The 27,325-nt window shown below is 39.7% G+C and overlaps 1 long non-coding RNA gene across 3 annotated transcripts in view; it reads left to right on the top strand.

Annotated features, from left to right (window-relative positions):
• The window catches only part of LOC135419751 (uncharacterized), a 69,225-nt gene that overhangs the window by 18,754 nt on the left and 23,146 nt on the right, over positions 1-27,325 (top strand). Inside the window, exons 1-3 of one of the 3 annotated variants that reach the window (XR_010433132.1) lie at positions 10,659-10,796; positions 19,560-19,614; positions 20,158-20,250. This is a non-coding gene — a long non-coding RNA (uncharacterized LOC135419751). Of the gene's footprint in view, positions 1-10,658; positions 10,797-17,774; positions 18,754-19,559; positions 19,615-20,157; positions 20,251-27,325 lie in introns of those variants that run through there. The other 2 variants (XR_010433133.1, XR_010433134.1) reach the window with 2 other exon arrangements.

Genomic DNA, 27,325 nt, shown 5'->3' with positions numbered 1-27,325 from the left:
GCTGCAAGTGGCTTTGGATCCTGTGTGGGCATATGACCCTGTAGGACTATTCTGTCCACTTCCATAGATCATCAGGGGACCACTACATCTACTTACATCTTTGTTCTCTGCTTCTTTCTCACAAGTGGATACAGGAAACTGTTGATCAAATTACTCCAAAATGTGTACCCTCATCTCAGCACCAGCAAAGCCAACCTGATTGCTCTGGTATCATCTTTTTAATGAATGGATGATAGGATGACACTGAGACTTCTCAGACTTTTTTTCCTATCCAAAATCCACTCTCTGCAGGCACTGTGAGCACTGATGTGTTTGCTGTGCTGTTTGTATACGTTTCTTCAATATTTGAAAATACTACTTCTCTTTGTGCCTGGTTTTGCTTCTTGTTAAGAAACCAGACTGTTTCTGGGTCACCTTTCTTGTCTGATATTCCCTTCCATAGCGAATTATGTCAAAAGGACTTATTTATTCTGCATAGATAAGGTCTGCCTGCAGTAACAGGAAATTTTAGCTTTGTTCTGCTTTCTATCCACTTTTATATCTAAATTGACTAAGGCATACAGAAATCAGATTAAGTGACTTCCTTCAAGTCACGCAGTGAGCAGCTCATTTTGGACGGAATCCCAAGAGGATACTTGTGGTTCCCAGCCCTCTTCTGTAACCTCCAGACCACAGTGTCTCCCCAATGCACAGTGCAATGAATTCGGTCTGAACATTAAATTACAGCTTTGGCAATGCAGTAAGAGTTCCCGGGGCTCCCAGATTTGCTGGGACTTGAAATTTCCAGAAGAGTTTCTCGCTGTGGCTTCTACAGCCTTCCCTATCGACCATGCCAGTTGCTGTGGGGCCCTGTGTGTCTAGAGAGGTTTCAAGGGCCATTGCAACCCGGTTGCCAGTTCTCACAGCAAAGTAAAATCTGTGGTTCTTTGTTACTAAAAGAGGATGGCAAGTCATTGTAGTGATTTATTCCATTTTTCCTGGCTTTGTCAGTCGTCAAAGTTACTCAACGTAAGCAAGCTGATGGATTCTCATCCTCAGAACAAATGTATAGTAGTGGGGAGCTCTGTGATCCTGCTGTGGAGAAGGTGGTGATGAGAGGGACTAGATAAAGGTCTCTATTGAGGGAGACTTCACAAATAAATGTAAAATGCCTTTGATTGTTTCTGTGGCCACACAATCCTTCCCATTAGCTATAATAGGAAGCATTAGATGGGAAGATGCCTCTCTAGATCACCTGGAGTCACTACTTCACTTTGCATTCATACAGGCCTTTGAGAAAGCCTTTCCTTGATGCATTACACTCCTTCTTGTGATCTGGCAAGGGATGAGAAAACCAGCCGCTCGAATGCTCCCAGTGCTGCCAGGTTTTTAAAACTCACTTTCAGAACCAGAAGAAAAACACTGCAGTTTGGATTTTCAAATGTTCTTTGAATTTCTCTGGATTGCAGACCACAGAAAAGAGTCTCCTGGCTTGTATGTGATAAGAGTTATGTTCAAAACTCTGATGCCTATGTGTAAGCAGGACAGACTCAAATATAAATATGTGGAAAATTGAGGTGCCCCCTTACAAAGTAGAATGATGTACCACTGATGCATTGCCTGTGTGAAAGTCTTAAAGGCTGTTTGTCACTTCTGAAAGAGAATGAGTATAAAGCTAATGATCAGAATAACAATAGCAGTCAGAACAGGTTCTGCTCTCCATTGTGCTGGAAAAAACCTGTTGCAGTTTCACTGATTCCTTACAGAAATCTGTGGAGTAGAATAGAAATGGCTCACTGTTTTGCAAAAAGTTCCCCTTTCCTCAGTATAAATGTCAAGTTGGTTCAATTTTCCTTTAGAGGGATAATAGATTAGTTTTCATGTTACTTTACTTGCTGGTTTATTCATCTTATATAGCAAATTGTAAATTTTTAGTGGATTTCATTTTCTAACTTTTTCATGTCTGAATAGAACACAATTGTCTTTCTCTTTTTTGTTGTGCTTAAAAATGATGTCAATCTGCCCTGGAACAGTCACACAAAATGTAGTTTAGGTCTTTTATGCAGAACTGGGGGAAAATTACCTTCAAGTTAAATGGAAACAATTTATTCCACTAGATAAATAATTTCCCTGACATGGCACCATTTTGTACCCTTAGTCTTATATCTTTCTCATATTTTCTCATTCTGCTGTCCCTTCATATCATTTAATAGAAACTGCAAGGATGCATCAGAATTTTTTAAAAGCAAGCAAACCAGCTCCCTTGAAACTGCAGGTAACAACATACCCCAAATGCTCCTAATGAGTAAACTGGGAGTTAGAATTAATCCTTCCTGTGAAGTCAAGAAGTTCCCACACTGAGTGTTAAGTATCCTTTCAGCACCTCTGATGTCACAGGACAAGCATCTCTTCTTTGTGCACTCTGTATAATTAAAGCATTCCTTTAGTCCCTGTCCTCCTCCTTCTCCTCCCCCTGCCTCCTCCTCCATTAGCTCAGGATTGACCACGAGGCAGAGTAGACTTCACCAGCTCATCTGACTCCTGTGGTGTTTGCCAGCTGCTGACCTGCTTCCCTTGTGCATAGGGTACTCAGGATTTTAGGAATCTCCAAGCCAACTACTATTAAACTCCTAAAATCAGACAAGGTTTAGAGAATCCTGCCTAATGTGGATGAGCCCATCCATAGCTTAACAAACACCAGCTTATCTTCCTTAAATTTGAACTATTAAACCATAGCTTACAGTGCTATAATATGACTTCATAGAGTGCTATAAATCATAATTTAAAAAAAAACAGAAAAGCTTCTATATAATATTGAAGTTTATTGAAATGACTCTGTTTATCAAAATCAACATGCTTTACCAAGAGCAAGGCATTTTGGTATAAACATTATAGTTTCTTGAACCTCCTTTTTTTTGTTCCACTTGAGACTATTAATGTTTATATGAAGGAGACAGAAACCATACCATTTAGTCACAGTAATGTGATCTTGTTTGCTAGCTAGCTGCTAGAATGGGAAGGACTTGCCTCTATTTTCCTCCTTCTTGTTCATTTACTTTAAATAGTTTAACTTTTTTTGAATGTTAGCAGGCAGGAACAGATTCCATAGTTATTGGTTTATAAACAATTTTCCAGTGAAATAATGTTAGAGGGACTCCTGTGCCTCCACAGTTACAGCCCTTCCCTACAGCCAACCTGAAGGACAGATTTGAACTAATAGAAAAGTTCTTGTTTTCAAGGCTGAGCAACCTAAACCACAGCACAGAAATGGATTCTGTCAAGATGGGAGCAGATAGTTATGGAGGTAGAAAAAAAATTCCAGTGTTGCAGCAACCCTGGTAATTCTTTATGTACATACAAAGAAGCATGATCTGCAGACAACACGTGCATCTGACCACTGTTTTAGCTCAGACCCATCTCCAGATTGAGATCCCAAGTGGAGCATTATCATGACTTGAACCATTATTTCCCAGAGGGTGCACATTTCACACACTGTCCTGCTGTAGCCGGGAATGCGCGAGGTTTGCGTCACCACAGAGCTGTTATATAAGTGATATCCTAAGGAAAGGCCATGGCAACAGCACATCCCTCTCGGAGAAGATGCCTGTGAAAGCCTGACTGTGACCTAGAAAAGATGGAGATAGGAGGAGTTGTTTACAACAAATCTTCATTGAATTAGGAATCTGAACACTGGTGAAGTTTTACAGGAGAACTAAGTTGAAAAGAATCCAGCAGAGGTGGGAGCCTTGGTTATCCCTTGGCCAGCAGCAATGGTACAAACAATTCTTAAATAAACAAAAACCCTCCAGCTCTTATGCCAAGGCAAAGGCTCGATCTGTGCTTTTGAGAGTTCACACAGAATCAAGAGACAGAGCTTAGACTGGGAGATCAATATAAGTTATTGCTCTTTAGCAACTGCAGTAAAATATTGTAGCAGAACACAACAGTAACAAAACTAATCTGAGAAAAAGGAGGAAAATATGTGCATGGCTTGTTGGATTCTTCCACTTAATTGATGAGTTTCTCCCTAACTTTTGAAACTTGGAAAAAGTTTAGGCTACTCTAGTAAGCCAGAGACAAGATTTCAGTTTGGGATTTAACTGTGCTTCAGGCCCCTTTCACAGAGGAGTTAATTGTTCCATGAATTAGGAAACACTGGTGCATCAAGCTTTCAGTAAGTATGCAGTGATAGAGTGCAATACAGACTTTTTTTTTTTTTTTTAAATGTGAATGTTCTTTGGGGAATGTGTAGTGACAGGGATTAAAGATTTCTTTTATTCAGTACCTGTTTGCTTTCCCTGACTCTCACAGTACCATGTTCATTAAGAGTTTTTTTTCCTTGTATGTTTTTAATTGGAATTGAATTGTGAAAAAAGCATCAAGCTTATCTGAACAAGAACTTCGTTATCCACTTCTGTCCATTCAAAGTCAAATTGAAAATTACCTTAGAGTGACTCCCAATTTCTCTAGCTATCCTATCCTCTTCTTTTTACTGGGGACATCACTGGCTCCTTGTGGTATTTCCCTACGAAGTTGTAGTCATTAATTCAGTCATCCTTGCATTTAATAACAATAATGGGTTATTTTGCTTGCAACCCATTCTAGGCATGTAATTCAAAGAGATTGTGTCTTAACCAACCTTTTATGTCCATAAGTCCATCTCTGCAGCTCATTCCATCACTTAACTTTTTAAAGTCTCAGATGTGTCTTGTTAGTGCCCTCTGATGATAATGTGAAACAAAAAAGCATTATCCCAAACTTTTCCCAGGTAAAATGTTCTGCAGGGTTAGCAACTGTTGAGCATCTTATGTGTCACACTAGTCCTGCATAGATAAATGTAAGTGTCCCTATGCACATAGATTTGAGATATAAAATGCAGAAATATTCTAACACAAAGCAAACAAATAGTTGTCTTGCTTTTTCTTTCCGTTGTTTGAAATTCTTTTTTGGCACAGTGTATACATACTTCTTCTGGCCACACAGCAATGAAGCTGAAAAAATTGTCACAAAGTTCAACAAAGGGAAAGTGAGAGCCAGGGCTGAGTCATTGGATGTATGAGAGCTGGGAGGAGGAGGCATTGGACTGCACTGACAGAGATTCAGAAAATGCTGAGGAATAATCTATCCCAGAGGATGCTGGCAAACTATCAAGAAACAAAACAAGAAACAAAATAAACCATGTCTCCACAAAGGGATGGAAACCACCCCCCACAAAGTCAGCCAAAGAACTTTCCATCACAACATGAACATCAGTTCAGCTCTCCCTAGTTTTCCCAAGATGAAGCAACTGCTGCATTGACACTTGTAGCAGTTAATTTAAAATATTGATCTAACAGATGCTCAGTGCTGGTCTGTTCACATGAGTTGGTACACAGGTACTGCTCAGGAGGTGCTTGGAATGCCCATGGTGAAATGTCACGTGTGTGAGGGAGCTGGGGGTGACAGTGTGGCAAGGACACAGCAGCTTCTCTGGCAAGGATCCAACGGCACCTGAACGAGGGCACAGCAGGTCCAGTGAGAATAGCCAGGTCCAGAGAAGAGTTCAGTGATCACCAGACAAGTCTGGTGACAAGACAGATCCAAAGTGAAGAGAAGAAGTCAAGGCAAAGTCAAAGTTCAACCAGGTGCAGTAAACCTGTCATGTACTTCAGAGAAGAACCAGATACATCTCCCAATCCAAAGGGCAGAAGGTGACTGAGTGGAACAGACAGATGGGACAGCACAACTTTGCTTCTCACACCTTCCCTGTTTTAATGGAACATGGTTTCAAGGTTATACAGCTGTGTGCTATTAGAGCAACCTCTGGACACAAGCAAATGAACCTTTAAATGTTCATTTAAAGAAGGAAAGAAGCTGTAGAAAAAGATTCTAGAGAAATGTGATTATGAAGGCATCTCAAGACATCAGTGTATCTTGTACTCCACAGGAGATACTTGGAGCCTTGAGAAATCTGGCACTGTGTCCCATAGCATCCTGCATAAATTTGCAAGATAGTGTGGCTTTTTGGCCTTCTGCTGTTCATGTAAAAACTCATGCTAGGGGCACATCTATGCATCGGTAGCTATAGTCACACCTAATTAGCTCCCTGTCTCAAATGGTAGGACCATCTGAGGATTTCCAAAGGAAGACACTATGAACCCTCTAGTAGATAGCTATAATATAGTTTTATTTTGCACAAAATTTCATTGCTCTAGAAAATAAACTATTTTCTTGTGCACTAGACTGTGTATTTTCAGATTGTATACCTGAGAGGTCCATAAACTTATTGACAACCATCTCATTTTTATGTTATTTTTAATTTCATGTATGACTAAAGTACCTGCTAGACCATTCTTTTCTGTGTCTCTATAACTGGTAAAACCAAGCTCCACTCTCCCACACCCTGGACAACATAGCTGAACAAGCAAAGGAGGTATTGGCACTTGTGACTTTATGGGAAAAGAGGGAGCTTCATTTAATTATTTATTTTTATCATAGTCATGTCCTTCTGATCGCTGCCTGTAAGTCATGTGGAACACTTTGGCCCTAATTTCAGTCAATTTATTTCTTGTTCCTGGTTTACTTAAGGTTACTGAGTGGCTGGGGTTGGATTTCTCTTTTCTAAGGATGCATTTTTGATTTAAACAAATCAAAAGCAATATCTTTGCTAAATACCTCAGTTTGTATATTTACATTTCAGAGTGTGTTTAACAAAATCAAGTTTTGAAAAAATTCCTCTTTCTAGAGGTTAGTGTAACTTTACTAGATTGAAAATCCCTTTTATGTATTCCCCCCCTCCCATGCTATTTCTTCCTCAAGGACATTGCATTTGGTTCTATGGTGGTAACTCTCACTAGCAGCTCCATTAGAGCTGTTTCTTGAGCTGTGCCAAGCCAGGCTCATGTGTTTTCAGGACAAGGGTCAGAACATCCTCTCCCCTGTGTGCTCCAGAACAAGTTGTTCCAAGAAACAATCCTCCAAAGGTCAAACTTTCTGATATAAGACCAATTTAGAAGAGAGCAGTGGAAATCCTACATAATGATTTTATTAGATTCTTGTCCCTTTCATCTCCCAGAATTTTGTGCTCAGCAGTGTTCTTAGTGGAGTTCAGCGGCAAGTAACTCTCATAAAAGGTCCTATAGTTTTCTGAAAATGGTGATCTGTAGTTTTCACTATATGGTTCTGGCTGCACAAGATACTGTTAAGATTCCCTGAAGCTTTGAAATGTTCCTTTCCTCTATAAGTTTGACCAAGAATAACTATAGCTGAGCAAATACAGGGGTTTCTTCATTCTTTAGACTGCATGGTGAAGATGGAGAGGAGGAGGGTCTCCTAGAGGAATCCGTTGTGACCACAGGGGAGTCTAATTTGGTTTGAAGGGATTCATGACACTGCAGTGGTATTTTTCTTTGTTATAGTCAGACTGTGATTCTTCATGTAATGGTCATCCTGTGGGTCTAAAGTTTCACAGTGTCTTAAAAGCTCCAAAATATTTTGCTCTAGCCCATCTGAGACAGCCATAAGCAAATGTCTTTGAAGTCTGGGAGGAAAGGCGAGGATCCAGAATACTGGAAAGGGGCAAGCCTGAAAGCCTGCCTCAGGAAAGAGACACAAAAGAAAAGGAGGAACTGTCAAGTAAGCCACTGTATTTTGTTTGCCATATTAGAAGTTGTAGGTCCTGTTGCTAGGGCAAGCAACTAGTTGTTTGATACTCCATATGGTAATTTTCAGATATATAATGGACTTACTAATATTTTCTAGTTGACATTCCATCTGCATGCTGAGTTGCATATTTGTGGGATGCTCTCCCAAAGGCAGGCTAGTGAATTATTAACAATATGAAATTCCATTGCAGTAATTCCTATTATTACATATCTTAGTGCATTTAGATGATAAAACATGATCTAATTGCAAAACAAAGCCAGAAACAGCTATTTTTGTAATAAATGTCAGTGATTTAAGTCAATAGCATGCCGTCCTTAGTTGGTATTTCAATTTAAGCTTTGTTTTGAAAGTTTAAACTTCTCCTGTCTCACCAAGGCTAATGGGCAGCTGGATTGAACTCTGGGGCACCAGTTACATGCTCCCTGCAAGAGGACTTGCTTAGCAAGCAGTCAACTCCACTTTCCAAAAGCTGCACTGAATGCCTGTCTTACAGAAACATCTAAAGTCACCAGCGATTTGAGAACACTTATGCCCATTATAGCAATCCTACTCCTGAAGGAGTTTGCATTCTCTGGCTTGTTTAGATTGAGCATCAGCCACTTGGCACTCCTTAGTCCCCTGTTGTTGCTGGCTCCAGCTCTGAATAGAATTGTCCAAATTAAATAAAGTTAGAAGATAGAGCTGGATTTCTTGGCATGCTGAGAAATATTCAGTCCTTCCCAGCGGAGCAGGGAGCAATGACCACAGAGCAGCCCGTGGTGGCCCAGTGCCCTGAGAAGCACTTAGGCATCAGAAGACCTGATGAGGTAAAAAGCAGGTTGTTTCTGACAGTCTGCTGAGCAGGTGTGTGTGCTCTCACCTGGGCACTGCCTGACAGCCCATAGCATGGGCACTGCCTCCGTGCTCACTAGCAAGGTGTGGTCATCCTTCAGTGCAAGCCCTTTGCCATGGGTCTGTATGTACATTAATAGAGTCAGCTAGATTTTGAGAGCTGTCTTGTCATGAACTTCCCTACGAGTTTCATCCCACACTTTGCTGTTACCCAGACTGCAGACTTCGAGTGGGGACTTTGAGCCAAGTCTTGTTCTTGCTCCTATCGATGCAAGTGAGGGCACCGACACTCCCAGGAGCAGTGAGGTGGATTCACATACTTCTGGGTATGTGGGTGGCAAGTTCAAGGCCCACTTCAGGATGTCCTAGCACCTGCAGCTCCCAGATGTATGATTTTGGGGATTTTTGTGGTAGTTTGATCTATGTTTATACCTCAGTATTTTTGAACAATCCTTTAAATTAATTTCATTAATTTAATATATAATAAAATTTCCTCACTTGAAAAAAAAATGTGAGTTTGGGGAGAAGATCATTCTGTGGCCCTTTTAAACATTTAATGGTAAAGGGAATGGGTCTGAGTGTCCAAATAGGAGTATCATACAAAACATATTTTCATGTGAGTATTACAGAGCTGATATTGGGTTTGGGGGCAAAAGAAGGTTTAGAGAATTTTTTTTTTTTCCAAAAGCAGTGGTAATAAGTTTTGTACTCCATATAAGCTTTGTGAGTTTTATAGTATTCTCATACATCAAAGCTCCTGAGCTCTGTCATCCTGACTGGCGAATGGGGAGAGAGCAGGCAGGGAGCAGTGGGATCTTCTGGCCCTGGAGATCATAAGTATTACCCTCTCAGTTCACTGGATCCTTCTCTACCAGCCCAGCAACCTCCCCAGGTGAATTGTGTTCAAATGAGAAACCTTGGAAATGTAGGACATTGGAAACAGGAGCTGATGAGACTTCCATGATCTTATCTCCATGTCAAACCTCTTATTTTTAGTTTCAGGATGCTTTGGTTTCCCATCTGGGCAGCACAGAGGCTCAGGGAAGCTGGCAGAAGCCTGGGCATATTTCCAGTAGAAGATAGGTTTCCACTGTAGTTGGCCTTTTCTACTGCTAAATGCTTTGGTTTTGATGAATCAGCATTTTCCTATGGAAAAACATTCCTTTGGAGAATTTCCAGTCAGAGTGAAACCCAGATTCAACACATTGCAAAATCCCTCCAGAATAGGATTTATTCTCTCTAGCTGTACTTATAAGCAATTTTACTTTACTGCTTTCTCTGTATAATAAAAAAATAAACAGATTCAAATATAATTGCTAAAGGTATTTATAATGAGCATGTCTATCTTTGGAAAGATTATGCAGTGTATAGACACTTAAATATAGGACCTGGAAAGGAGGTAAAATTCTTTCAGATTCCTGTGTGACGAAATGGTGAATTTTGAGACCTTATTTTGCAGTGCAGCAATATCAGAGGTCATGGAAAATAAAAATAGTTTAAACAATTCAGTATTTGCTTTGCAATTTCCTTGTAAAACAGACTTAAATCTACGCGCGTATTAATGAAAATCATAAATTTGATCAGACACTTGTGAACATAAGTTTATATTCAGCTTTGGTAGATTTTGACTTTGTGTTTCTCCTGGCTATCTGTCCTGGACCAAAACACAGCTCAAGCTGTTGGAAAAAGTACGGTCATAAATCAGTGTGTGTTTGAGTAGCACTAAATACAACCCTTCTCTCTTGTCCTCTATGACACAGTAGGTGTGAAATTAAGCCATTGACTCAGACTTATTGTGGGAAAGCAATTGTACACTTGTCATGCACATCCTTATTTCACAAATTAGTAATTCCCTTAAAATAAGTATAGTTATATTGTTTGCTTGTATGTGTAATTAGTGTAGTCCCTTCCTTTCTACTGGTCTACAGGATTTGCACAGGATCTTTTCCTGTCCATGCCAGCTGCCTACCTAGAACTCAGCTAAGCCACAGATAATCCTTTTGCCTTAAGGTGAGGTAGCAAGTTAAGGGTGATTTAGTGAGCTTTGGCATCTCTTCTTAAGCAGATGAAGTTGACAGATGAACTCTGCACACAACCTCATCTGTGAAGATTCTCTCTTAATAAAACTGAGGAGGGAAACACTTAGCACTTAAACAAGTTGCAATTCAGAGACCAACTTTTGCTTCTGTCATTCTTATTGCAGGCAGAGGAAGCAATGCAACTTGATAGTTGTGCTATCCAATGAAAAGAGATCCTCAAGTTGCATCTGCAGTGGAGATGCCCCTGCAAGAGGCATGGTCTGTGTCTGAGGAGTATGGAATTGCAGACAGACTGGAACTGGGGTGAGCTGGTCTGTGACTATGCAGAAATCGTGTTTCAATGGCAGTGCAGTTGCAAGTGCAAGTGCAGTGCAAGTTTCAATGGCTGGTTGCAAGTCTGCTGAGAGCAACTTCTAGAGGTGCAAGATTTCATCCCCTCTGCAACCAGCCATCCCTTGAGACAAGACTTTTGCAGCAGGTGAGACCTTTTCCCTTCACACACTTAGAATAGTTTGTTGCTTGATGTTCTTTTATTCCTCTGTATGCCTCCTGTTGGGCCTACCCTATTGTTTATGCTGTGTGCAGGCAGAAGAACAACCTAGTTAATTGTGATGGGGTCAGGGATGCATCCGAAAAATGAGTAATAGCAACAGCAAGATAAAATCTTTTTATCTGACATGTGCCAAAAAGAAGAAAAAAAAGAAAAAGAAAAAGAGAGAGAAAAGTGGAAAAAGGGAAAAAAAGTGTGTATACCTTTTATGGTTCTGAGCAGCAGTAGCCAATCATAAATATAGCACAGCTACTTGGCAATTTTTAAGTAGCTGTTTGGTCACTGTATGTAGATCTGGAAAGAATAAACACAGTAAACTGTGGAATTTAGTCAGCCTAATTTAATTAGAAATAAATTTGATGCATTAATTTCCGATCAGTCACCCAAAGTATAAGCACGTTTAGATTCAGAATGAATGATTTCTATCTTTCTCTAACTGGAGACTCATCTACTTAGAAGATTGTATTCTGAGAGAGCTAAAACTGACTTTTTGCCTATGTAGAAGTCCAATAGAATATAATTTAAAGAACTTACTTTCAGCACCAAAACCAGTACTCAGATTTCCTAAGAGACTCAGCATTTGTAACATGGAGTCCATCAAAGAAGCTGACTCAGCTTTAAGCTCTGAGCTCAAAAGATCACCAAGCTGAATGTTGGGTGTCTTCTTTAGACCTTGGTTAGGAAGACAACATGCTACAAGCCATGGTGACAATAAGACCTACCGGTAAACACCCTACCTAAAGGAGAAGCACACAGCTGTATGAAGCCATGGGAGTGACAGAAGAACATGGGATCACAAAAAGATGGGGCTTCTCTTTGGCTACATCTGTAGGTATTTAGTGTGTCTGAAAGTGCACCTGCCTCAAGAGACTGTTCCAAAATTCTGTACTCTGCACTCTTTAAACACAGATGAAGTTCTTTTGCCTTTTGGGGAACAGAAGGAACCCAATATTACTAGAAAAATTTCCAGGGATAGGATTAAGTTTACTTTTGTCCTACTTAGAGGAAAGGGTCCTTTTCCATCTCTGGTTGAAAACACAATTTGAGCTGATTTATGGGGTGAAAAGTTCTCTCAAAACTTCTGATGCAGTTAAGATCATCTTGTTACAGGACTAAGGCTCTCTGATAAAGACTTGGTTAGTTTGGAAGATACTGATTCAGCATAGCCGCTGTTGGCTGGAGAATTTGCAGAACATGCTTTGCTGGCCTATAATGGCTTGAAGCATAACACAGCTAGAAGCACACTGCTGATTTTTCCCAAAGAGCTAAAAACATTGCAGATTTCTTAAAAAACCAGCACATGGTATTGGCAAAATTATATATGTGAATATTTTTTAATAAATTGATGTAGTAATAATTTTGTGTGAATATAGATATTCTTAAAATTAGTCCAAGATGCCTACATTGTAATCCAAACCAGGTTCTTCATATTTTCTGTAGGCTGCAAATACTGCAGGTATTCCTAGCTCAGGGTGGTTACCTTTGGTCCAAAAAGAGCCACATCCATTGTTCATAAGTGATCATTCAACTTGCTTTTCTGCAGTAACTTACATCAAGCTTACATTTTGGTTTTATCCAGTTTAATGGAACCTTTGGCTCAAGTTTTGGGTGCAGGTGGTTTTATATAAATCCTTAATGAATATGTTGAATATGGATCAGTTGAAGTGCTTTCAGATGATTTAATGGGGACTTCTGTTGCTATCAAAATCCCAAGTTGTGACCAGACATCAGTATTTTCCTTTCTTGTAGAAAAATTATACTGCTCATGGGAGGGAAATAAAGCTTATGATTGGATAGTAAGTAGCTAAGTAGGGAGGAATATTTTTCCCTCTTTCATATGTATATCTGGTTGTTAAATACTTTAGAAAATGTCTTGTTTTCTGAAATTAATGAAAGTTTTTTAATAGTAGAAATGTTTTAAAGCAATCCAGCTATTCTAGCAATGCAGGAAGAAGTTTTGGAAAATTTTCTACAATTTATTCTTTCTGTGGAAAAAAATATTTGTTAGCAAGCCAGCTCCTGCTTCCAGCACCATTTTGGGCCCAGCTATCCTGAATTGGTCCCAGAACCAGCTGTCTTTTCTTATTCAGCTCAGAATGGACTCAGATTGAGCTTTAAATAGTAGCTTGAGCTTTCAGTGGTTTGCTACCCCTTCAATTTTGTATTTAAATCACTAATATAAGTTGATGATTAGTATTCCATGGGTGTGCAAAGTCCCAATGTTCCACGTGTGAAATGAACTGCTATACAGAGCAGCAGAAAAGTAATCATAGCCTTAATCCTCTGTTCAGTCCTAGCACAATGAAAAAACTAAGGAGAAGGTGAACATCCTCATTCCACATTTTGCCTGCTTTTATTAATAGATTTGCATTTATTAAATTAGTTTTTACTAGTCTTTCTTTGTGTCATAGGTTAGTATTCTATCTGGGTACTCAAAGGGTGGTTCTGGAAGTGGAAAGAAAATTCTTCTTACAGCCACAATTTATCCTCATCTTGAACACTGTATCATATTAGCAAAACATTTATAGTGTGAGAGATGTATGAGTCAAAGTATTACATTAATAGTTTAAATTGAAGACAGGCCAGAATTTTTCTGTGGTGTTCTCTGATGTGTATATATAATGGAGGGAACAACCAAAAGGGAATTTGAATGTTGTAAATCAAATTATTGCTCAACTCACCATCAGTAGTCAGTAGAAAGTTTACACAGCTGCCTCTCAGCAACTGTTAATAATAAGGTATATTTCTACCACCATTTAGACAGGAGTAATATTTTTACCTGGGTGAGCAACAGCACTTGGCTGTCAACATGTGGGGGAAAATGTCACTTTTTTATCCACCTGTATAAGGTTTTTGTTGCTTTCTTTTAAATGGATATTACTGACAATATTTGCTTACTTGGGGTGTGTTGTGTTGGAGATTTCACCACATGGTTGCCCTGCAGCTCCTGAGGAAATGCATTCATGCTTCTGTGTTGGCACTGAGAACACTGTGGGGTGGCTGCTGTGGGGTCCTGCACTGGCCTGGAGTTGTGATTCACTGGCTGAGCACCAACACCCAGAGACTTGGAGCGTTACTGGGGTGTCTGGTCTAGACTTCATGTCCAAAGGGCCAAGTTGGATTCAGGATGATGCCCACTTCTGTCATAGGTCCTTTGGATTATTATGGACAAATCTTTTTATTGCTTTGTTTCTCAGTTTCCCCACAATAGAATGGACTAATGTTGTATCAGTTGGTCAGAGCATGGTGTTAATAACACCAAGGTTGTGGGTTTGATCCCCATATGGGTCATTCACTGAAGAGTTGGACTTGATGATCCTTGTGAGTCCCTTCCAACTTTGAATATTCTGTGATTTTTTCCATTATTTTTTTCTATTTCTCTTCTCTGAAAATGTGGTGAGTTTGCAAGTAGGAAGTAGGATGAAAGTTAGGCAATAATTTTATTATTATATATTGGCACTTAATTCTTAAGTACTGTCAACTCTCAATTTCTGAATACTCTTATTTCTTATAACTAGGTCTGTACAACCTCAATTCACCTCCCTGTTCTGATGCCTTTAGATATTCTGTTCCACAGCTGCCACAGAGATTTCTGTAGGGCTCTGGTATCGTTCTGTGCAGAAAATAGTCAGGCTTTGAGATAAGCAGTTTGTGTAGCAAGCAGGCTGTCTGTGGATACTTCTCTGCGTTGTTTCATGCATTGGAAAGAGCATCAGAAGGAAGTGAGAAGTGGGGGAAGAGAAGGCACAGGCATTTCGGAGAGATAGGACTGTGTCTTTGCAGCAGAGCTCTGATATTATGCTGGTCTGATCACTTATAACAAAATATTGGCATGTTATAATCCATTCAGTTATTTTCTCTGTATGAAGTTGTGATTTACAAAGACTTGATCACAAGCTGCAGCTTTCTCTTCCCCTCCCCAGTGTCCCATCTCCATTATCCTAATGTGTTTATGCAGAGAACACTTCTAGATACCATCAGATGTCCTTCAGAAAGACACCTGTCAGGTCACAAGTGCTCCTTTCCACACTGCTATGTGGGACCTTGCATCCTGACTGTGTTTAACCTGATCAATCTCCCCTGACAGAAAACTGTGCTGAGAATCAGCTGCTGCAAATTAATGTGTGACAGAACTCCCTGGAGTACATCCAGCAGCCAGCTTAGAAATTCAAAGCCACTTTCTCTAAGCACAGGAGATGCTTTAATATATTTAGAGGGGTCTTATTGTGGTTAATAAGAGTATCTGTACCCTCTGGAACCACATCTACAATTTTCTTTGGGCAGGAAGGTGAGGGTCTCAGTCCTGCACCCCCCTGCTGTGGGTACTTTGCTGCACAGTGCTTTGCACCCCTACCTTGTACTGGGGGTGAGGGATCTGTGCTAGCAGGGGTCTGATAATGGTTCTGTTTGTCTACACTGCTCTGCACAGGGTTGAGTATTTCTATGTACATGGTTCCAGGGCAAAATTGTTGAAAGGGTCAAAAATCTTGTGTTTTGGTTTCTAGGGTGTCTTGGGGATCTGCATAATGCAGAGTGAATCAGCCAGGACAGAGCTTTGCACCAGCAGAGCTGCAGTGAAGCTGCCTCTGAGCTGGCTCTGAATAAGTTCATTTCAGTGTCTGCACATGGGGAGGAAGAACTCCTTCAGTTGGCTTAAAGGAGGTGCTGAAGTTTGGAGCAGAGATTCCTAGGTCCCAGATATAGTTAATGGAGAGAGCAAGTGGCTCCCCAGTGTGACTCGCTCTGCATCACCCTGCACAGCTGCCTCTCTCCCCACTGACTAAGGACAGCCAGGCTTCTGACTGAGGCACTCGGTGGGAATCTGTCATCCTGTAAGGTAGCCAGAGGGCAGACCTTTTCTACGTGTAGTATGTAGATTTCTGATGACTGCTTAGACCACGACACTCCTTTTGCTTGCTTTGGCCAGGCCAGGTATGCATTTTTCTTTAGCATTTTTTTGGCTAACTTATTTATTAACACGAGGTGGTCAAAGAGTCTCCTCAAGTGCCACATTAGGTTGAAGCACCAGCAAGCACTGTCTGTAAGCATTTCACATCCCCATTGTGTGGTATTGTGGTTAATGTTGCAATGAAAGGCCAGTCCCTTGCTATGCAATTTTAATCACAAAAGGATATAATTCAGTACTACTACTACTCTGGAAGTTAAGCATGTCATGTTTCCATACTGTAGCATTAATGTGAAGGAAAAAATAACACAGACCAAAATTGTCAGCTTATAAATTGGTTTGGCTCCATGGGATTGATATGAATAAGATGCAGATCTGACACACAGTGCTACAGCCTAAATGTAACAGTGACGTGACATTTAGGGTTTGTCATTGTTTGGACAACCCAGGCCCTGTCTCTGAATCACTGAGATGTTATGTCTTATAAAGAACTTATTGTGTGCAAAGAAAAATTTTTTACTCCTTTTAGCAGACATATGATACTCATATATAGTATAAGTGGCAAGAATACAGAAGGTTTAATAATTTTGGCTCATATACAGTGTTTGCTTCAAAGCCTTTTTCATGTAATTCCAACCAGGCAATGTGAGGAACAGGACAGTAATAAAAGACTGATAGAGAAAAAGCCATATACATACACAAGATGGAATAAGTTTGTAAAGAAAAGTGCTTGCTATTTAATATTTTGGTTATTTTTCCTCTCCTACTTTCATCTGAACTCAAATTACATCCAGTAATGTTTTAAAGAACCACTAGCCATTCTGCATTGACTTGGGGGTGGTTTTGGCAGGAACTTTATTTTTTACTTTAGCTCAGAAAAAAATGGGGGATTTTTCTCTTGTGCTTCTGCTGTTATTGATAAATAATCCAGAATGCTGATCTGTACCTTGAGAAGCTCAGTAATCAGGGAATTTTTAAAAAGTAATGACTCACCCAAACCTTCAAACTAAAGATCAGCTATGAATCACCTAGACTCTCCTAATTGCCTCATTTTAGGATTAAGACTTTCATCTGTTCTAAATCTAGTTACCGTGGAAAAATGATGAAGAAGACTTGCATATACATGTACTTTCTTCAGTGATACCTGACTTTTAGCTCTAGGGGGGAAAACCAGTCTGATAATAGGTTCATAATTCTGATATAATTTTATCAAAATATGCAACTTCAAAAAAAAATCCTGAAATATGTAGCTTTGCAGGAGACTTATTACATCTGCTCTGTTTCAACTGGGGAGAGGTCTTTTTATAAGCAGGAAAAAAAAAGAAATCATGCAGAGATGGAAAACTATTTATCCAGCCAAAGAGTGTGCAGATATAGAACAGTCATCTAAATCTTCCACACCATTGTAAAAGATTATCACTTAATTGTTTCTAGTTTTAAAAAAATTGTAAGGAGAAGTTCTTGGGTTATAGGAAGTCAAAATAAGGGCACTTTTTCAAAATAAATAAGATTTTCACATGAGAATCACTGTTGCTTCCAACTCAGCCCAAATCCTCTTTAAGCTTTTAAAGGATCATTGTAGTTTCCATGTATTCTGTTTGTTGTTTGATCTTGTGTAATGTGCAAGTAAATTACTTCACTGCAAGTTTGTGTTTATGCAATTGAAGTTAGGCTGCTTTATTTGTTGAGGGTTATGATTATAATTCATTCAGCTACTGACAAGAAGGTAGATTGCTGTGTGCCATTCACAATGTGCTGGTACATTGGAAAGCAGAAAGAAAACCAAATGATCAGGGTGAAACTGTCTGGGTGTTACTGGGTGTTAACATTTCCACAGGGGAAGAGCACTTAGTGTCTACTGCACAGTTCTTTATTGTTGAAAGGATAGGAATTTTGTCCAAATAAAGTTTAATGCTGCATCATACAACCTATGTAAAAAAAGTCTTGAAGGCAGTCTTGAAATGAAAATTAGATTGAAGGGGTGGTGTTACTACTTTTTACTCTCTATTTTGGGTATTTCTGAGGGGAGGATTAGGGTTATGGGTTGGGTTTTGGGTTTTTTTTTATAGGAGAGCAAAATCTCTAATGAATTCAAAGCCAAAGCCGCAGTCACCCTCACCCCACATTACGTGGTGAAACTGGAAAAACTAATCTGAAAATAAATAACTGTAAAGTCAGAAATATCACTGTAGTAATCTGTGTATGAATGGCAGGTGAAGGCCTTCATGTCCCATTTTTGCCTCAAGGCCAATTGCCTTTGTTGGGTTGCCAGAATGGCTCACACCTGAGAGACCTGGGGTGCATCAGGAGGGGCTGGGAGTGTGTGTGTGCCACATGGAAGGCAGAGTGCTGGAGCCAGCCCAGCCAGCCCTGCGTGACCCAGGGCTGCATGTGTAACTGAGACTACTAAAGGTGAAGGTCTGTGTCCCTGAATATGTGAAACTGTTCACTGACCTCCAGGAATTTGTTCCTGTTTCAAAGGCAAAGAAAAAATGGGGTACCAGTGGAGAAACCCAAAATGCCCCACTGCTCACATTGAGGAGCAGATACTGGATATCCAGGCCCTACTCCCATGTTAAAAGATTCTGAGACATCCCTTGGGTGCCTGGAATTTTTTACCAGTACTGGCTTTGGCTGGCAAGGGTAACATAGCAAGCACAGAATCTGTAACTTGGATATCTCCCACCTTCTCCTGCTGCTTGTTGCTTAACTTTATGCCATTTTTCTTATGTCTCTTTTATTTTTCAGCCAAGCAATTCAGAACTGCCATCGTCTTCTAAAAGTTCTGTGCCACCCTGGTAACTGTATGTTTATTTGTACATCCATTTTTCTTCCTCCACTTCCACCCTTTAGCTTCACAGTGTCATTTGAGGACTCTAATCTCTTTCAAACCCCTGTAGGAGTGTCTGGAGTTTAGTAGTGCTTTCCTCTTTCATGTACTTGAAACAGAAGTTTAATCACAAGACAGGTTCCCTCTGAAGTCACTATATATGACAGGACTTTCTTTAATAGTGGTGTTCTTTTTTTATTTTCTTTCTGCACTTGAAGCTCAGGTTTCCTCCTGAATCAGAAAGGGTTTGAAATTGGGTTCAAGTTGTCTGTAGGTGAGGGAAAGGAAGTGGGCTTGTTTTGATGCCCATTCCTGATACAAAGGCGTAAGTTTCTTCTGTTCTCAAGATTTGCTATATAGCTTTATCTAATACTTGTTAGTCAAAAAAAAAAAAAAAAAGAGAAATCATCTTTGGAAGTGCTTTGGAGAGAGCTTTAACAGTGCCTGGATTACAGGTTTTTCTGTGGGCAAAATATACAGTAGAAATTCATTCATTTAAGCTGAAGAAGTAAAGGAACTTGAACAAACTCTCCAGGGGGCAGTCCTTTTAAAGTGCTCCTTTCTCTGAGAGGCCTTTAGTTGAAAAACACCCAGCATTTTTTATGTTGCTCAGTGTCTTCTTTCCATTGAGTTGCATCAAGAAATTTTAAGCCCATTTGCTGTACTCTGTGCTCCCTTCTCACCTGGGAACCCTTCTCTGGAACCTGGCTGAGTTCAGAGACTACCGGTGCTACCAGTACTCAGCTTTGCTTAAACTGTTTCTTTTTTTCTCCATTTCAGATGTGTGAAGCCTTCTAGTGTGGGGTTTAGAGTGAGTCCAAGGACACTTTGCTGGGTAGGTATGAGCAAAGCCAGCTGTAATGACACCATGACAGACTGACTGACCTTTGTATCCAGACTGTGTGTGGCAGGGGATGCAGCAGAACAACCCCACGTTATGGGTTCAGGCCTCAGTTCCTGCCAAGGTACACCTGACAGCATCAGTTAGGGAGCAGCAGTGGCTTTTTGTCTCTGTAATGACCCCAGCTTATTCCACTATTTGAGAAGATTTTAAATCTCTTAAAAATTACCCTTCGGTTGAGGACACTGGGGAGATGACCAAATCTAACTAGTTTGTGCCCTTTATTGTGGTATAGTAACAAAAAAAGGCTAAAATGTAAATGCTAGCTTTTTTAGTAGATTTTATTTGTTAGCTTGCATGTGACTCCATAATTGCAACTAAACCTGATGCGAGAGGTTTCTAGTTGTCAGTAATTTTTCTAAAATTAAAAAAAAATTAATTATTTCTGATAAATTCAGACATATTCAGAAGATACAGCATCTCATTCACCAAACCTGCCATATTTTACCCTATTATTTTTGTCCCTTTTGCCTTCAGTGCACAAACATTCACTGTAGTGATAATGATATCCTACAACCATGACAACGGCAAAGTTCCTGTCAATCTTCATTGCAGCACTTTGCCACTTTGGTAAGTACTGTATTTCTCCTTTGCAGCACTTCACAAGCTTCTTGTCTTTGCTTTTAACAGAGGTAGTTGTTTTTCTCTCTGCAGAAGCTCTGCTTCATCAGCTGTGCATTCTGCTGAAGCTTGTCTCACCAAGTTCTTGGAAATGTCTTCCTTGTCAGAGGTCTCTGCTTTGCTCTTTGACACAATAATCTTTAAAGCGTAATGTTCTCACAGGAGTTTTTCATGAATTTAAGCCTCAAATGATATGAGATTGGCATAAGTGAGAGAGTGGAGCCTCTAAAGCTGTGTGAATGAGAAATGCCTTTCCGACCTATCTGGAATCATGTCAATTGGCATCATCTTCTCTTGCTGTTTAACTTCATAGATATGATAACTATGCCTCGAATTTTGTGTAAATAGCTGCACAGATTGGTATTTACAGTACTTTAAAAAAAAAAAAATCCAGTAGCATGTAAATGATCTATGATGACATTGCACTTCTGCTTTGGTGGTCTTGGAGAAACCTTTTGTGGTGAAGTAGTAACTCTTCCAGACACTTATGAGCTGTGTGCACAAACCTGTCTGACTGAGATTTTGCTGTGTCAGGTGAAACCAGGCCCGTGGTACTTAGCTTAGGGACTGAAATTGGGCTTCTGGGGGAAGAGTCTTTCTTGAGATAATACATGATGCACATGTCATCCTCTCAGTCAAGACCTCTTGCTTGTTTGCTTTCATCTTGTAGCTAAATTCAGTTATAGAAGTTGCCTACTTAAACCCCTTCTGCTGTTCAATTAGTTGCTGTATCTTCCTCACACTTATTCTTAGACCATAATTCTGTGCTTTCTTCAACAGCTGCCATGCTTCAGTGCAGACTAACTTGCTCAGTGAGGAGTATGAGTGTGATTGTTTCATACATGCTTTTTATGATCACAGTCACTTGCAAACTGCTTTAAGTTCTATGGGGATAAAAGACTACATAAATCTCTGATGATGGTTATTATGACTATGCTAACAAGAGCTGGCTGAGGAACAAGAAATTCTGTCTTGCAACAGCCTCTAAGGTTTGAAATTCTCCATTGGAACGAGATCAAACCTTTTACTGTCTGTGAAGTAAAGCTGTTGAAACATCCATTTTCAGATTCCCAATGTCAGACTTTTTTTCTTTTTAAATTTGGGATCTTTATGACTTCACTTGAGATCCCAGATACCTACCCTAACTAAACTGAAAATGTTGTTAAATAACATATGATTTTATGAAAAATATTTTGTCAAAACCATTGGGCTATAACATTAATTTCCAGAGTTTCCATTTGGAGGAGAAAATAACACCATGTATTCTTATGCTCTGCTTTGGCAAATGTGAACTTACTGTATTTCTTTATTTTTAGGGGTTTGAAACAGATCTTCCTGGAGATTAGTAAACAATTGAGAAGAGGGTGCATTTTGGGTGCCTGCCTTAAAAGAGAGATAGTATGTGACCAGTTTGAATGTCACTCTGCCTTGGCTTTGTGCACTGCTTGCTTTCCCCAGTCCCTCATGTGGCATTTGCCAGTCTTCAGTAAACAGAGAAAACAAGTCTTTAAAACACATGGGAAGAACTATCAGATAACACCAACATGCAAAATGCATTGTGTTGAAATGGAATTATTAGGCCACTTCTGGGGACAGTGAAGAGTAGATAACTAGGTGTCTTAAAAATAGATTTTCCTTCCATTCCCTCAAAAAGGGATGTATGAAAGATGTCAAGGGTCTTTTAACAACTGGATCTTTCAGATGTGATAAGAAAACAGAGCAGCTCAAGCAATGCTCGGGTGAGGTGTTAGAAAGGAATGGAAATTTATTGGTAAATAATTTTGCCACTGTTAAACAGGCTTGAATCCAGCTTTCATTCTGTGTGTGTCCTTAAACTTGGCAGAGACACTGTTTCCAAATCTTAGTGTGTTTCAAGTGGGCTTTTTTTTTTTTGTTATTTTTTTTCCCCCCACAAAAGAGCTAACTACACACAAATAATGGGCAGAGGAAATGAAATCTGGCTGTACACCATCCGTATTTCCGAATGTAAAGTTCCTATCATGTGGGACTTGTCCACTATGATCTTTTTCTCCATACTCATAAGTACAGTTTTGAAAAATGGATGCATTCCTTCTGTCTGGTAGAGACTGGGCACTATTGTAGATGGTTAGTGCTGAAAAAAATCTATTCACAGAATTAAAAGAGAGACTTCTGCATGCCTCCAGGTTATGATTCTCTTGGTTCTGCTTATTTAGGACCTATTTCCCCTCCTCTTCAACTTTCTCATCTGAAGAATTCGTTGTATTGATTAATTTCCAAATATCTCTTTTTTGTTTGTTTTTGTCATCTAAAATTTCAGATTCTTGCCAGCTCCTAACAAGCAAAAATATCAAGTAGGGATGGTCTGAGTTCAAGCTCTCTTATATCTTTTCTGGATGAGGAATATTTTCAGCACTGTTAATCTTTTCCACCAGCCCTTTTTTGGAAACATGGAGGGCAGAGATAATGGTGAAGTGAGGAGGGCCAATAAACTTCTTTGAATATTTGTAATATAGTGATGTGGTAATATCTGGGATGTGTCCATGTGGTCTGGTTGTTTGATGTTGAGCACTCCTGTGTGTTTCAAAGCTGCAGCTAAAAATTCCCAGGAGCAAGAGCACAAAGAAAGTGACTGGAGTGCAAGGGACAGCTTGAATGACCAGAAGTACCCTTTTGATTTTTTTTCTCCCCAGTTCTTGTTGTGTTTCTTTCTTTCAATTCTTTCTTTTCTCTTTAGGACACCAAGCCCCACAGAACAGGTGGAGTGGCAGCAATATTCACAAAATTAATAAGGAAAAAGATATGGAGATTTGGATGGAGGTTTGGGTTTGGATGTTTGGGGTTTGTTGTTGTTTTATTATGTTTTTTTTTCTTTTTGTAACAACTAGTTTAAGCATTTCTTGAAACTAGTATTATCTAGTGCTCCTCCTCAGACAGGAGTGTTTTGTTTGTTTTAGCTTGATGGCTAAATCCTTTAAGCCTCCCAGAAGTTTACTCTTGCATTTCAAAGAGCTCTGTGAATACAGAGTGAAGACAAATATAAATATGCAGAGTGAACAGTCACCCTAGCATTACTTGCTTGTTACTTACTTACTGTGCATTTGCCTGTGATGATTTGAGTGCCTTAATCTTAGTTCATTTCTGTAGTCTTGGGCTTGCTGTTCTTGGCCTGATGCTCATTATTGACATTCCCATGTTCCCTCTGGTCATTTTTTCAGGATTTCTTCACTTCCAAACATTGTAAATCTTGCTCTTCTGCTTAATGTTGCTCTCAGTTTGTGTAGCAGCTTGAACCCTCTTAAAGTTTTGTTCTGAAAACATGTAGTTCCTGTTTAAGGACTAAATTGAAGCTTTTCCTGAGAGACCTAGAGCAGGATGGTATCACAGGTGTATGTCCTTTGAAGCCCAAGAGGTGGCTGTGTTGCTCTTAGGGCACTAATGGGGCTTTCCATCTCTCACCAGCTACCTAGATTCATAAAACATGATGATTTAATCGCCTTGGGCTCTCCTCTGCTGTCAGGTGTGGATGTTGCTGACCAGACGGGCAGGCACCTGTGATCAGATTAGAGAAATACAACTTGTTGTGTCTCACAGTCCCACTGTGTCCTGCTGTTCCTTCTCTCTCTTTGCTGCCTTCTCTCAGTTCAGATCCAGGACCCAGCTCTACTCAAGTCCTTTTGTGTTTTTTCTGTCATTGACTGAGAGAGGGAAACATTAGGAAGGCATCAGACCCTTGCGGGTTGTGTAGATGATAAAATGTAATGACTTTTTGTAAAGCAAAAAGCAATTGCATGGTTAGGCCATAAATCTAGTAAATTAATATGGTCATGTTAGTTAAAAAACTGCAGAGATTGTCTCTGCTGCCACTAAAAGCTCTGTTAACATGTCACTGTCACTGAAGTGACAATCTGGCCGTGCAAAATCAATGATATTTAAAGTAGCTACACTACATAGGAAGCTAAGTCCAGAGATGCTGTTTTCATGACTTTAACATTCCCAAATTAACCCCTAAGCACTTCCCTCATGTAAGTGCAGCGTCCAGAATAAGATGCAAGTTGACACTGCTTTGAGATCTTTTCTTAAATTTTCCCAAAGCTTTTTTCTTTCCTAAATCCCTTTGCATTTAGTCCCCCAGGAGTCAATGAAGATACCTACACTACTTTGGTAAGCCAGAGAGCAGGTGGTTGTCTCGCAGCATCCTCAAGGCCTTTTCACTGTGCAGCTGGCCTGACGATGCTTCTAGACTGCATGCCATGTCCTGAGCCCACATCCAGCCCTCTCACCTTTCCCACAGTCCAGGCTTAGATAACAGGTTTTGTAGCTTCTGGAAAGCCAACTTGTCTGTCCTTCACCAGCCAGATGAATATGGCACAGTGGTGGATTCGTATGAAGGACATGGGGCCATATCCAGGCTCAGTATGTCTAAACCAGATGTAGCCCGTGGTCTGTGTTGTATCAGTGTGGTCTTGGGGCAGCACACAGAGACATATTAATCTGCAACCATCCTCCTCACCACTGGTATTCTAAGATGCATGGCTGGAACCCATACTGGAAGTGTGGTAAGAATACAGCCAGGACTAGAAGCATGAGTGAATGTAACTCAGTTGCCTTGTAGGGTTTGCAGATTCACTCCCCTTGGGTTAATCACTCATCAGCCAGAAATCAAGTGAATGTTGTTCCCTGAAATGCACTGTGAAAACAGTAACAAAAAAAATTATTAAACAATCATTATTACAAGGAAAATAAACACAGAAATAAATCATTACAGATCGAACAGCGGTAAGTTACAAGGACATGTTATTGTTGGTTTTTTATAGTTCCCACTGAGCTAAGAGAAGAAATTAAAAAGAAAAAAACATAATGATGTTGAAATCAAATTGCAGCTTTCAAAAGAATGTGATTAGAATATTTGTTTATCCACCCACCTCAAACACTTCTTCTCTTGGGGACACAAATATTGCAATCATAAGAACAATTTTAATTTACGTGGGAAATACATCTTCATTTTGTCCTACTTATAACTTGATGAAGGGAGATGAGACCCAGTGCTAGCAAGTACCTTTATGGGAATCTTCTCTTGATAGATTTGGGGGAGAAGAACTGTGTGATCTGTAGGAAATTGCACTTCTACTGCCAGCAGTGGTGTTGTAGGTGTATAGTAAATCCTTATGGCTGTATTCAACATGTATGATCGAAATCTTTGGAGTTGCTTGTTCAAATGAAATGAGTGGGATTCTGTCAGTGTTCAACAGCTGTGATGAAGTGGTCCATTTAGGGAAGGTATTCACTCATATCAGTTGTCTTGATTTTTCATGTGCTTCCATTAAAGAACTCTAACATAACACTTTTAAGTCAGATGGAGACAATAAACTCAGCTGACGTCATCCTTCTGTTTTACTCAACATCATTTGGAAGTAATATGAATAAAAATACCACTGCATTTTTTTGCAACTTTTTTCATTATAAAATGTGCATTCATCAAAACCATTTTTAATGAAAAATGAGACAAACAATGGAATGACAGCTGGAATAAATGAATGAAGGGCCTAAATGTGGAACCAGAATCAATTTTTCTCAAGATTCTAGTTTGGTTTAGTTTGTGACATTTTCTTTGGGTTGGCATGGAAATTAATATAATAAATCTGTTTTAAAATGTCAAGTTGGGAAAAAGTATTCCTGGTCAGCAATAAATCACCACCGCACAAGTACTTTAGATCCTATTGGAAAGTTGGCTGAGCTCTTCTGAGAACACACCATATGAATTCAGGACTTTACCTTTCTCTGTAGGTGTTTGCCACAGGATTAGCTATAGTCCAGTATTGAAAGATGCCTGCTGAGATGAACACAGGCTGTGTCGTTCCCATTTTCTTGGAGAAAAGGTTTTGATTAACCCTGATCTTTGCATGTATCTTACCAGAGGTTGGTCTCTGGGTTTGGCAAATACTTGCTCTTCAAAATCTACCCTGTTTGTGAATAGCAAAAGGCAGTGATTAGATTTCTCCAGTAGAAGATCAGGTTCATGAAAAGTTGACATTAGTTAATGTGATCCACTTCAATGAACACAGAAGTACTCCCTTGTCTTACTTCAAATTGAAACAAATTTTTATTTTAGGTATTGAATTTGTATGTGGGGCAGTACAGTCATGTATGCAAAGGAGTTCTTGTTTTGGATCTCACCACTTCCCTGGTACACCCAGCTTGCCTTACACTATTTACAACTTGAAATGCTATTTATTTCTTGAACTGTAATCTCAGAAAAATATATTACATATTGATCCAGTTCACACAGAAATCAGGGACGAGTCTCCTCTGTATTAATGCTTTTTGCTTTAACTGCTAAGGAGTATAAGAAAAAACTTTAAAGACTTGTGTTTGAGTGCAAAGACAGTTCCCTGAATGACTGCTAGCAGAAAATTTATACAGTGTAATTTTACTTCCACTATGCCCAAATCTGTATTACCCATTTCTGTTTGAGAGCAATACAGTCATATTACAAATACCATATGAGTACACTTGTAAGGGCATGTGAGCACTGGGCTTAACACCAGGGAGATCTATATTGAGATTTTTGAGGTATTGGAAATACCTCACGCTTCATCTTGAGGTTTAGGTTCATGTAATATATAGGTGTAAGCTTTGGTAGAGTGTCTGCTTACTGTATGCATCTGCATTTTGATTGTAAAGACAAGGAATATTGCCCTGAGCAGGATCTGGTCTTAGTCACTTGGTTTAAAGAAATGCAGGGTTCTCTAGCAATGACTAGTTCTCTTCTTGCACTTTCCTCCAGTTATTATTTTGAGATTTCTGGATTTAGCAAACTCTGACAAAATTTTCCCAGGTGTCAGAGACCACGTGTTTAAAAAAGCAAAGATTATCTTTTTATTTCGTCATGCATTCAGCTTTCCAATATAAACAGTGCCCCTGTCACTGAAAACCAGGAAATAAACTCTCTAACCAATTTACTAGGTTAGAAATCTGACATTACTTCATTAGCAGCTCTGGATGCATGGGGATTACTCCTCAAAGCATGCATGAGCAGCAACCT

This window comes from Pseudopipra pipra, chromosome 10, assembly GCF_036250125.1.
Source record: "Pseudopipra pipra isolate bDixPip1 chromosome 10, bDixPip1.hap1, whole genome shotgun sequence".
Lineage (NCBI taxonomy): Eukaryota > Metazoa > Chordata > Aves > Passeriformes > Pipridae > Pseudopipra > Pseudopipra pipra.
The sequence above is the reverse complement of the archived record's forward strand: the minus strand, read 5'-3'. Positions and strand labels throughout refer to the sequence as shown.